General features: G+C 38.3%; 1 long non-coding RNA gene across 1 annotated transcript; it reads left to right on the top strand.

Moving 5' to 3' along the window:
* The first annotated feature begins 2,097 nt into the window (after window positions 1-2,097).
* LOC125476594 lies at window positions 2,098-3,860 on the top strand. The gene is made up of 3 exons (XR_007257906.1): window positions 2,098-2,652; window positions 3,546-3,615; window positions 3,845-3,860. It is a non-coding gene; the product is annotated as an uncharacterized LOC125476594 (long non-coding RNA).
* The last annotated feature ends 9,169 nt before the right edge of the window (window positions 3,861-13,029 follow it).

The raw sequence follows: 13,029 nt of genomic DNA, 5'->3' as shown, positions 1-13,029 counted from the left end.
TGTGTGTGTGGCCCAACACATGCCAACACCACACAAAACAACCAATAACGTGAAAGAAACGAACTAGGGGTAAAAATGTCTTTTCACACAAGTGAGTTTTCGATAATTTCGGGACGGGATGTTACACCGACATCATGAAACTGAAGAAGGTTGAGTTATGAGGATACAAGTAGAATTTTGGAAGGCAAAACCAACTATATTTATAGGTGAACCAAACCATGAAAACTAAGGATGGTTGAGGCAAATGAAGAGAAAAATGAACTACCAAAAGGTTCATACTAAAGTGAATATTTGATATGATTAATTCAACTACCATAAAAACATTTGAATTGCATAAGTAATAATACGTAGTCTAAAGTCGGATTGACCAATTCTTGAATATGAAAAAATTAAGAAAATGGCTGCCAACTGTAGTGCCAGTTTTTGTGTAATAACATAAGTTGCAATCTTTGTTTATTTTAAATGCATTGATGACCACAAGATCTGATTAATGTATTTATAATTAGTATAGATATTGTAAACATATATCCATTAATTAATTAAATCATTTTTGTCAACCAAAAGAGGGTGAAGACTACTTAGTCCTTTATCACACAAAAAAAAAAAAAAAAATTGATGGGCAATAATGTAATTTCACAAGTCCAAATTTTACTGTTTTTTATTGAAGACTCACCTACATGTGATGTTAAAATACCTCTAATATATATATATAAAAGAAAAGAAAAAAAAAACCTCTTACTCCTCCCACGTTCTCTTTCTCTTCCTCTCTCCTTCTCATTTTTTATAAAAAATGTGTTCATACATATAGAGTGTGTAGGCAAATGTTAATATATATTAATAATGTAATATTTTATTTATTTAAAACAAAATCACCCACATTTTTTAACTTCAAAAAGTTAAAAAAAAAAACGTTAAAAAGGGCATGATCCAGAGTGAGATGGAGGCCCAACTCCACATTGTTAGCTGCAACTCTGTAACTTAAAAAGTGAAGAAGCTTTCCGTCTCTTGATCTTGTCTCTGTCTGGGTTTCCTCGCCTCTGCATCTACATTATTCAAAAATTTGGAAAAATAAATAAAATTCAGATATATGTAGAATAATAGCCATCATTTTAAATTTATTGTAATTATAACCAAAATTTGATGTGAAGGTACTAATACATCCTTAATGCAATCATGCCCTTTCTACAATTTGACGTTAAAAATATAATGTGCCTCCGGAAGCTTTTGCAACGCTATTACCGCACGATGCTCCCATACCCATCATGTACAAAACACCTCCAGTGGCACCTCTCAATTTTGTTAGAAACCATGTCCATAATAACATCATTCTCTGAGTCACCCATGCCATATTAAAATTTACAATGAAGAGAGAGAGAGAGAGAGAGAGAGAGAGAGAGATGAGGGGCTTATGGGGAGGGAGGGGTTAGGTGTTAATATATAGGCAGGTACAGGGGAGAATGATAGGAATGCAGGAATAAATGGAGACAATGGGATCAGTGCATAATTCATATTTGTCTGTAGTGATTACAAAACCTGTTGCAGCTGGGGCAGGAGGAAGAACGGAAGGATATGAAACCATATCCTGAATCTATGTTCTGTAACAAAGTCGCCCTAGAAAAGTAAACTTTTGAATGATGTTGACGAATTTGGGTTTGGTTTGATTTTCTAGGGTTCTGTTTGATTTGTTTCGAATTTGTGCTGTCAGTCTAATCTGCAGTGCAATTCAATTCAACCATAAATTGGCAGAGGAATTTAAGGTTCAAGTTCCATTGGGATCAGTATGTGAGAGAGGGCGGGATGTCGACAATGATGATCAAGTTTATTTTCATTTTCTGAAGGCTTTTAGTAATTAAGGGTATATTAGTACTTCTATATAGTTTTGACTATAATTATGATAAACTTAAAAGGATGATTATAATTATATATTGAATCTAGATTTTAGTTATTTTTTCAAATTTCCCAATAATTTGTGACTTAATCAGATTTTGACATGTGTCCACAACTAACTTAATTCTAACCGCCGTTTTAACTCTAAAAAATACAAAATACAAAATGAAAAAAAAAAACCAACGAAGAATCACACAGAACTCTCTCTCTCTCTCCCTCCCTCTCCCCTGATGTCGTTGAGGTGCCTCCTCCTCACAGCCTCTTTCATCCACCCACCGCCGCAATTTCCAATATTTAAGGCGCCAAGCCGCTATTTCAGCATCCGGCTCGACCAATCAAGCCGGTCGAACCGCTGAGCCGCCTCCGCCTTCATGTGGTGGACGTTAGCCAAGATGTGGGCCTGCAGCTTGCAACTGGCCTTGAAGAAATCTGGACACCGTCTTCTCAAACGACTCCATATTTTCCGTGAATTGTATGGTCTCGTACAAGTTCCAGCGCGGCGTCGCGAGGACTTTTCGGGCCAGCTGAAGGCTGTTCTGTAGAACTTCGGAGAAGGCGATTTATTGGATTATGGGGCGGAGTTCCTCGATTGAGGAGATGAGTTTTAGGCGGTTCCTCTTCTGTGGCATGATCTTCCTTCCTTTTTTTTTTGTCTACTTGATTTTATTTTGTGTTGCATGTTTACTCTGATAGGTAAAGCCGGCTAGAGTTGAAGTTCGTTGTGGACACGTGTCAAAATCTGATTAAGTCACAGAGAGGCCTTAGGTAAAATTGGGTGTAGAAGATTTTGAAGTCATAATAATAACAAGGATAGCATCGAGTGAGTGAGTCCACCTACTCCGCTCTCTGGCAAATAATTTCCTCCTACTCCTTTGACTATGGAGAAGAAGAGTTTCTTGGAGAGAGAAGGGAGAGTGCAGCTTCTGGTTTTGCTCTTTTGCTTCCAAATTTCCAATGCTTATGATTTAGGCAGCAGCACAGGTCCATTCTGAGTTTCCCATTTCACGGCGAAGCTTGGAAGGAGCTTCATTTCGTTCACTCTCCCTTTTCGGTTTGTTTCTTCTTCGTCTTCTTCTTAAGACCGCATTTAGTCATAAGATAGTTTATATAAGCCTTTTCTTTGCTCTCTCTCTCTCTCTTTCTCTCTTTTCCCTTCTTTTTTCCACTTAGTTCTAATTGTTTATGTGCAAATGGGTTGTATGTATTAATGAGTGGTGGGATTTGGAAAAAATGCGCCATATTTAGGGTTTAGCTGTGGTGTTGTTTACAGCAGAAGTTGTAATTCGTTATCCATGTGGTCAAAAATTTGACAGAGGGAAAGAGACAGAAGGAAAGAGGCAGAGGGGTAGCCTTCAAAGCCCTCATTGCCTGCTATCCCACATTCAACATCGAAGAAGTAGACTGTTGGATGGGTGTGGATTTTCGCGTGAGAATCGTGGATTGTTGTGGTTATTCATTGTTGCCATAGTCAACAAATACGATCTGCTTTTTAAACTGAACAGAGCGAAATTGGAATTTCCTTTTTGGTAGATTTGTGGCATTTAACCTAGTTCATGGTTTTGAATTATAATTCGTTTCGAGTAAAGCTGACATCTTTGCTGCTCTAGTTTTTACTTGCTATATGTATCCCAACATCCAACTCTGGTTTTTGTTTGCAGAAAGAGTGGGTCAAAGTGGATATCCAACTCTGTTATATATCCCAGCATCCAACTCTGGTCTTGCTAAGTTGTATGTTATATTGGTTTTACCTTTTTCGCCAAGCTTTGTATTTTCTCTGTTTCCCCAATCCTTCAAGCAACAAAAATATTACATAGTTTTCCAATATCATTAAAACGCGTCTCACACTATTTTATGTGCTATTATGCCAAGGTACACATGATAGTGGATTCGTGACGAAGAGTCAAGGACATTTCACAGATGTGTGTATCTCATAGAAATTTCATTACCTATTTTGCAGGAAAACATAAATTCTACATCGGAGAAAGAGAAGATACAGGCCTTGGTCAATATGGGGTACACAATGGAGGAGGCCTCAATAGCAATTGAAAGATGTGGTATAACTTTTGTTTTATATATATATATGCATAATGTTGATTTTAGGTTGCTTTTAGCATTTTCCCGTCCACATCTCCAGTTAATTACCTTTGCTTTGGTTCTTTTTGCATGATTATGTTGAAATCCTGGAAAATGCTATATATTTAGTTTTGGTATAACTTTAGATTCCAGAAAAAGAGATAAAAGTACACTCATTTAATGTCTAACATCTCACCTTCAATGTTGAAAAATTTATTGCTTCCTTTGTGGGTAGCTGGGGTCACAGTCATGTGCCCACAAATGCATGTTCACATCTCCAGTTAGTTACTTTTGCTTTAAATTGGATGATTAAGTTGCTAACCTGTAAAATGCTGTTTATTTACTTTTGGTATAATTTTAGCACCGAACCAAATGCATATTCAGGAGGGTTTCTGGGATAATTTTGATTAGAATGTCTTTCATATATGATTGGGGGCCAAAGAAACATCATTCCTAGGTAAATGAAATTTTTATGAGACACACACATGTTAAATGTCTTTGACTCTGTCATTAATCCACTATCACGTGTACATTGGCATATTAGCACATAAAGTAGTGTGAGACGTGTTTTAATGATATTGGAAAATTGTGTAATATTTTTTTTTTTATATTTGAAACACTGAAAATACAAAGCTTGGCCAAAAAAGGGAAAAACCAATATAACATACAACTTATTAGCAAGGCCAATAAACTACCTCGGTATCAGAACAGCTACCCAAGTCCGAAAATACAAAGTTTGATGAGTGCAATTCAACCCTCTTTGCTCAAAATAGGGCTAACTTAAATATCCTTTACTATAAAATGCCAATTGTCATGGCATTTGTGTTTGTTTTCGGTTAAATTTTATAATAGACATAAAACATGTTTCTTTCTATATGTCAAGAGTGCCAAATCTGTCTTTCGCTTTGGATATGGGGTTCTTGGTGTGTCGAGAGGTTCTTGGGTTGGGTTTAAGGTGAACTCCATTTTCCTTTGCCACTATATCTGAGGTGTTTGCTTTTATTTGTCTAATATTAGACATAGTATATTTTGTTTTAGAAGTTAGAACTTATTGCTAGCAGTTTAATCTGAGAATCAAGTTCATATTCATCTTAACTGATCGTGTCACATACTTCAGTTCAGTTGACTTAAAAACATATTACATTGTTTAACTTTCAGGTTATATTTTATTTCACTTTGTTGTTAAAGAAAGAAAATCTTCAGTTCAATCATGGAGCAAGAAAAGTGATTATGTTAGATGTCTATACAATGACATGTAAACTTTCCCATGTTTGATTCTTTTTGCAGATTAATGAGGCAAATATGTACAAGGAAACTTATTGATTCCATATGTAATATGCATAAACCAATCAAATTAAGTAAATTCCTAGCATGAGTATCATGATGTCATAGTTACGAGTGCTTTGTCAATACTTATGATTTTCATTGAACGTAATGATCTTTGATTGTATCTCTATTATGATGTCATGTAGGGAACTTTTGAAGAATGCTTTGGGTTGTCGTATGATGTCATCCAATCCAATAACTTAAGGAAAATCTGAGGGTTAATTAGTGATGTCACGGTTAATCTGGGGTGTTGAGGTTCATGGTTTATCGGAAAAGCAACTGGAAATCAACTTGTGCTTGAATGTATCATGTGTGGAAAAGTATCCTCTAGCTATCTAATCATCCATTGGTTTTCTCAAATTCGTCCAAATCTCTTTTAAGTCTTTTAGTTACTTGTTTTTCTTTTAAATTCGTCCAAAACCCAATACCCTTTACTTACTTGTTTCAAATATGTCCAAAAGTGTGTTTTTGAGTCTTTTGAGTCAAAACTAATTCTATTTTCGTCCAGATTAAGCCCTAGAGTTCAAATTGAGTCCTTTTGATTGTTTTGAGTTGTTTTGAGTCTTTTAAGTTTTATTTGAGTCATATAAGTTTAGTTAAGAGTCTTTGAGTTTGTTTAAGTGTTTTTAAGCATATTTTTGTATCTTTGAGTCAGTTTCCATTAGATTAGCAATCCCTCCTAATCCCCAGCCTAGAACGATCCCTACTTATATCTATACTACAATTGTCAAAAATAGGGTTTAATTTGAGTGCTATTATTTATCACATCAAATTTTTGGCGCCGTTGCCAGGGATTAGCAACTTTGCTAATCCCCCGTTGTTTCTTTTCGTTTCTTTTTCATATATCTTTGTTTTAGCTACTGACCTTATTTCTTTTCTTGTTTGTAGGTACTAGTTTATGACTCGTAGTTCTCAACCTATTCGTGCAAACATCTTGGATTTTGACGACGATTTTGAGCGCACTTTGAGAAGAAAGAAGAAGGACCAAGAACTTCACCCATCAAGTTCTAGTTCAGCTTCTAATTTTGAGGAGGAAGAGGAACTCACGGCAAGGGAGGAAGAAGAGGTCCAAGTCATGGCAGCGGACAACCGTACAATGAAGGAACTTTCCGCCTCGGGAATGGACAATGCCGCACCATTATGCATCCAATACCCAAGGGCGGCTCAAGATAAAACTGACGAATTTAAATTGAAGTCAAGTTTATTGCACCACATTCCAAAGTTCCATGGACTGTCCATGGAGGATCCCAACAAGCATTTAAAGGAGTTTGAGGTGATGTGTTCAAGCATGACTCCAATCAATGTTGATAGCAATATTTTGAAGATGAAGGCCTTTCCATTCTCACTATTGGAAAAAGCCAAGGATTGGTTATACTAGCTAGCACCCGGAATGGTCACTTGTTGGGAGAGCATGAAAAGGGCGTTTCTTGAGAAGTTCTTTCCTACTTCAAGAGTCATTCTCTTGAGGAAGAAAATTAGCGGAATCCAACAAAGTCAAGGGGAGTCTTTTCCGACGTACTATGAGCGTTTTAAAGCCCTTGTTGCATCATATCCTCAACATCAAATGAAAGAGGAGCTTCTACTTCAATACTTCTATGAAGGCCTTCTTCCCATTGAAAGGCAAATGCTCGATGCCTCGGCAGGAGGTGCGTTGGTGGACAAAACTCCCATGGCAGCTAAGAACCTAATTGTGAACCGTGCTCTCAATGCACAACAATATGAAGGAATTGGGCAAAATGACCCCCCACGGCAACAAGTGCATAAGGTAAGTTCTCAATCTGACATTTAAACTAATCTTACTTCTATTGTGTCTCAGATGGCCGAAGGAATGAAGATATAAGGACCAATTGTATGTGGTGTATGTTCGATCCAAGGACACCCTTCGGAAAAGTGCCCTCAATTGATTGAGAATGGGGGATGGGAGAGTGCAAATGCCATTGGATTTCCAAGCCAAAATCAGCCAAGGAATGATCCATTTTCTAACACATACAATCCGGGTTAAAGAGACCATCCAAACTTTAAGTGGAGGGAGCCCCAACAACCTCAACAACAAGGATGCTTTAGGCAACAACCCCCGGGGTTTTACACCAAACCCAACCTCACTAATCCAAACCAATCCCAATCTGCCCAAAACAATCAAGGTACGTCTTTGGACAATGCTACACTTCTTAAGTTACTTACCAATTTGTCTCAGGGGCAAGAGAATCAAAACAAAGCATTGCAAAATCAAGAAAAAGCAATGCAAAACCAAGACAAAAGGGTGGACCACTTGGGGAAGCAAATTGGGCAGATTGTGGAGTTTGTAGGGCAATTCCAAGACCAAGGCAAGCTCCCAAGCTCAACCATTATCAATCCGAATGGAGGGTTCGAATCTGCCAAAGCAATCACCTTGAGAAGTGGAAAAGAAGTTGGCACTACATCCACACCATCCAAAACAGGTCCTAATGAAGAGGGGCAGCTGCAATTGGAGGAGGATGAGTTAAGCAAGGCCACGGCAAGGGTAGAAACACCCTTGCCGCAACTACCTAGGGACCCTAATGCATCCAATTCATCCAATTCGGCCACTAAAGGTAAGTTGAGTTCAAATTCGATTAGTTCTAACCCCGTTCCACCCAATGTTCCTTTTCCTCACAGTTTTTTGCAAACAAAGAAGGAGGAGCATGAGAAAGACATTCTTGAGACGTTTAGGAAAGTTCAAGTCAATATCCCGCTCCTAGATGCCATCAGGCAAGTGCCCAAATATGCCAAATTCTTGAAGGAACTTTGCACCACAAGGAAGAGGGCTTCAAATAAAGAGGTGGTTAGGGTAAGTGAAAACATTTCCGCTGTTTTACAACGAAAGTTACCACCAAAGTGCAAAGATCCAGGTAGCTTTACAATTCCTTGTATTATTGGCCAAACTAAGTTCGAACATGGTATGTTAGACTTAGGAGCTTCAATTAACGTCATGCCATACTCGATTTATGCATCCATGAACCTTGGTGAATTGAAAAATGATGGTGTGATTATTCAATTGGCCAATAGATCTAATACCTATCCAAAGGGAGTAGTGGAAGATGTCTTAGTGCAGGTGAATAACTTGATCTTTCCAGCGGATTTCTATGTTCTTGAGATGGAAGAAACCACCCATGCTCCATCCTTGCCGCTCCGTCTTGGGAGGCCATTCATAAAGACGACCCGAACTAAGATCGACGTGTTTAAAGGCACTTTAACAATGGAATTTGATGGGGAAGTGATTGATTTTAATATTTCTGAAACCATGAGATTCCCTAATGATGATCACTCATGTTTCTCTATTGATATTCTTGATTCTTTGGCGCAGGCACACCTTGATCAATTACATGAAGATGCACTTGAAACGATCCTTACAAGTGGCATAGAAGTGATGGATCAAGTGGCAGCACCCATGGCACCCCACGACACCAATATGCAATACCATGCCGTGCCCTTTGATGATGAGGTGATTGAGACCGTGGCTGCCCTAGAGTCCTTGCCACGGCTCAATGGTAAGTCCCCTATTCCAATGTCAATTCCAATTTCAACTAACAAGTTGCGTCCTTCTATAGAACAACCACCTACCCTTGAGCTTAAATCGTTGCCAAACCACTTGAAGTATGTGTTCTTGGGCGAGCAAGACACATTGCCCATCATTGTGGCATCCTCACTCACGACACAAGAAGAGGAGAAATTGGTGAGGGTTCTTAAAGAGCACAAAACGGCCGTTGGGTGGACTTTGACCGATATCAAGGGCATAAGCCCTACCACATGCATGCACCGAATTCTTATGGAAGAAGGAGCCAAACCATCAAGGGAAGCACAACGCCGACTCAACCCGCCAATGATGGAAGTCGTGAAGAAGAAAATCATCAAACTACTTGATTGTGGTGTCATCTATCCTATCTCGGATAGTTGTTGGGTTTCACCGGTCCAGTTCCAAAGAAGTCCAGAGTCACGGTGGTGAAGAATGAAGAGAATGAACTTGTGCCCACACGCATTCAAACCGGTTGGCGAGTTTGCATTGACTATAGGAAGCTAAATGCCGCAACAAGGAAAGATCATTTTCCTTTGCCATTCATTGATCAAATGCTTGAAAGGTTACCCGGTCATTCTTTTTATTGCTTTCTTGATGGTTATTCGGGTTATAATCAAATTGTCATAACGCCGGATGATCGAGAAAAGACCACTTTTACTTTTCTATTTGGTACTTTTGCTTATCATCGTATGCCATTTGGTTTATGCAATGCACCGGCCACTTTCCAACGATGCATGGTAAGTATATTCTCGGATTATGTTGAAAAAATTATTGAGGTGTTTATGGACGATTTTAGTGTGTTTGGGGACTCATTTGATGATTGTTTGCATAATCTCACTTTAATCTTGAAAAGATGCATGGAAACTAACCTTGTTTTAAATTGGGAAAAATGTCATTTTATGGTGAAATAAGGCATAGTTTTGGGTCATATCATCTTTGAGAAAGGAATTGAAGTTGATAAGTCTAAAATAGATCTTGTACGTTACTTACCCTCTCCTACTTCGGTTAGAGAGGTTCATTCTTTTCTTTGGCATGCAGGATTCTATAGGCGATTTATCAAGGATTTTTCCAAGATTGCACAACCCCTATACCGTCTCCTACAAAAAGAAGTGGCTTTTGAGTTCAACGAGGAGTGTGAGAAGGCATTCAAGCATCTCAAGGACATGCTTACCATGGCACCAATTATCATCCCACCAGATTGGACTTTGCCTTTTGAGCTAATGTGTGATGCATCTGATTATGCAATAGGGGCTGTTTTGGGCCAAAGGAAGAACAAGCAACCACATGTCATATATTATGCATCCCGGACATTGAATGATGCTCAATTAAACTACTCTACCACTGAAAAAGAACTTATTGCCGTTGTGTTTGCTTTAGATAAGTTTCGTTCATATTTACTTGGTACTAAAGTGATTGTATATTCTGACCATGCAGCTTTGAAGTACTTATTCACTAAAAAGAAGGCCAAACCAAGGCTAATTCGATGGATGCTTCTTCTCAAGGAGTTTGACATTGAAATTAGAGACAAGAAAGAGAGTGAAAATGTGGTTGCTAACCATCTAAGTCGTTTGGTGTGCAATCAGGACTCCTTACCCATCCAAGAGACATTCCCTGATGAGCAATTGTTGTCCATTAAGGTAAGTGAACCTTGGTATGCCGATTTGGTGAACTTTTTGGTGTCAAAACATGTTCCAAACACCATAACCAAGCACCAACGTGATAAACTTAAGAAGGAGGCACGGTTTTATGTATGGGATGACCCATATTTGTGGAAATTTTGTGCGGATCAGATTGTTTGTCGTTGTGTGCATGATTGTGAATTTAATTTAATTCTAACCTTTTGTCACACTTATGCATGTGGAGGGCACTTTGGCACACAACGCACTGCCCTTAAGGTGTTAGAATGCGGTTTTTATTGGCCTATAATCTTTAAAGATGCTAGAACTTTTTGTTTAACTTGTGATTGTTGTCAACGCATGGGAAATATAGGTGCAAGGGACCAAGTGCTGCAAACACCCATCTTTAATGTTGAAATTTTTGATGTTTGGGGCATTGATTTCATGGGTCACTTCCCTTCTTCATTTGGTTTCACTAATATTTTGCTTGCGGTTGATTATGTCTCCAAATGGGTGGAAGCCAAGGCCACCCGTACTAATGATTCAAGAGTTGTTGCAGATTTTATCAAAACTAACATCTTTGCTAGATTTGGGATGCCTAGAGTGCTTATTAGTGATGGAGGGTCTCATTTTTGCAATCGTACCATCGAGGCATTGCTCAAGAAGTATCAAGTCACACATAAGGTTTCAACACCTTATCATCCTCAAACCAATGGCCAAGCCGAGGTATCTAATAGAGAAATCAAGCAAATCTTGGAGAAAACCGTTGGGCCATCAAGAAAAGATTGGAGCTTGCGTTTGGAGGATGCATTGTGGGCTTATCGAACGGCTTACAAAACACCCATAGGGATGTCACCTTTTCGGCTAGTCTATGGCAAGCCATGCCATCTCCCCATGAAGTTAGAACACAAGGCTCATTGGGCAATCAAGACATTCAACATGGACATAGATGCGGCTGGAATTCATAGGAAGTTGCAATTGAATGAACTTGAGGAGATTAGGCTTGAAGCATATGAGAATGCTTGCATTTACAAGGAAAAGACCAAGGCTTTCCATGACAAGATGATCCGAAGCAAAACATTCTCCATAGGGCAAACAGTTTTACATTTTAATTCTCGCCTTCGTTTATTTCCTAGTAAGTTACATTCTAAGTGGATTGGGCCATTTGTTGTTACTCATATTTTTCCATATGGTGCAGTTCAAATCCAAAGCTTGAGGAATGGCCAAGACTTCAAGGTGAATGGGCATCGTTTGAAGCCATATTATGCAAGTGTAGAAGGGCAGGTTATGGAGGATGTCACCCTCCATGCCGTGGGGTCCAATTAATGCTAAGAAGAATGTTCATCCGGCTGCACGACATTAAAGCACACACTTCTTGGGAGGCAACCCATGCATTCAACTAGAGAGGATTTGGGCAATTCAACAATTCATTCCAAACAATCAGATTTGCGTTCCTAACTTTCTCTTTCTCTTTAATGCTTTTATTTCGTCATGCTAGTTAGTTTATGTTGTTTGAATGTGAGTCTTTGTTTGAAACATTGAGGACAATGTTGGATTTAAATGTTGGGGGGGGGGGGGTAAACAAGTTGTTTTTGCATGATTTTCGTGGGATTTTACCACCTATCACTCCTAATTTTGTTTCTCACTGTTTTTAAGTGCTTTTAGAGTGTTTTGAAGTGTTTTCATGTCTTTTGATCAGAAAATCTGAAAATCCGAAAATCCGAAAATTTACAAAAAGATTGCAAAATAGTTTTGAAAAGCCCAAAAAGAGTTGTTTTAAAGTTGTTTTTGTGTGTTTGTTTGTGTCTTAGGGTACCTTCCAACATAATGATGAGGATTTGGTTTTTAATTGCATAACTATTAAAGAATGTTGTAAACATGGATGGAAGTTTGATTTACACTTTGGTTTATGCTTGGTTATGGTTATAGTTTACGAATTCACATGTAATCACAAAGAGAAAATCAGTTTTTGTAACATGCTTGAAGGAAGGAATTCAAACTAACGCTACATCCTTGAGAGACTTGAGCCTATAACGTTCTTTGAAGAGTATAAATCTGTGATTTCTTGTTTTATAAAGTCGTTGCATGATCTCTTCATTCTTTGCTTGGTTGCTACTTGGAATGCATTTCATTATAGTTCCAAATACTAGAACTCATGCCCATTTCATTCAAAGCATGATATTGATTGCATAACACACAATAAGGTGAAGTTGTTAGTTAAGCCAAAGCCAAAAAGCCTAACCCTTTTTGCATATGTATTGTAGGATTACCCCTTTTGAGCCTTTTCAAGCCTATTTTCTTTATTAACCACATCATCCTTACCTAGCCTAGATTAGGACTTTCCATACCCTTATTCTTAAAGGATAGTGAATCATGACTTAGAATGTAATGCGAGATTTATACGCGCACAAATTAAACCCTCTTTTTATCAATTGTAGTAAGTATGTAAGTAGGGATCGTTCTGGACTGGGGATTAGGAGGGATTGCAAATCACTTGGAAACTGACTCAAAAACGTAAAATAAAGTTTAAAACACTAAACTAGACTCAAAGAATGCGAAACTAAACGCTTAAAACACTAAAACAAACCAAAAGAC

Source organism: the organism of the source record quoted next, unplaced genomic scaffold (genome assembly GCF_019419815.1).
Source record: "Pyrus x bretschneideri cultivar Hongxiangsu unplaced genomic scaffold, Pyrus_bretschneideri_v1 Contig199, whole genome shotgun sequence".
NCBI lineage: Eukaryota > Viridiplantae > Streptophyta > Magnoliopsida > Rosales > Rosaceae > Pyrus > Pyrus x bretschneideri.
This window is presented reverse-complemented; position numbering and strand designations above follow the sequence as displayed.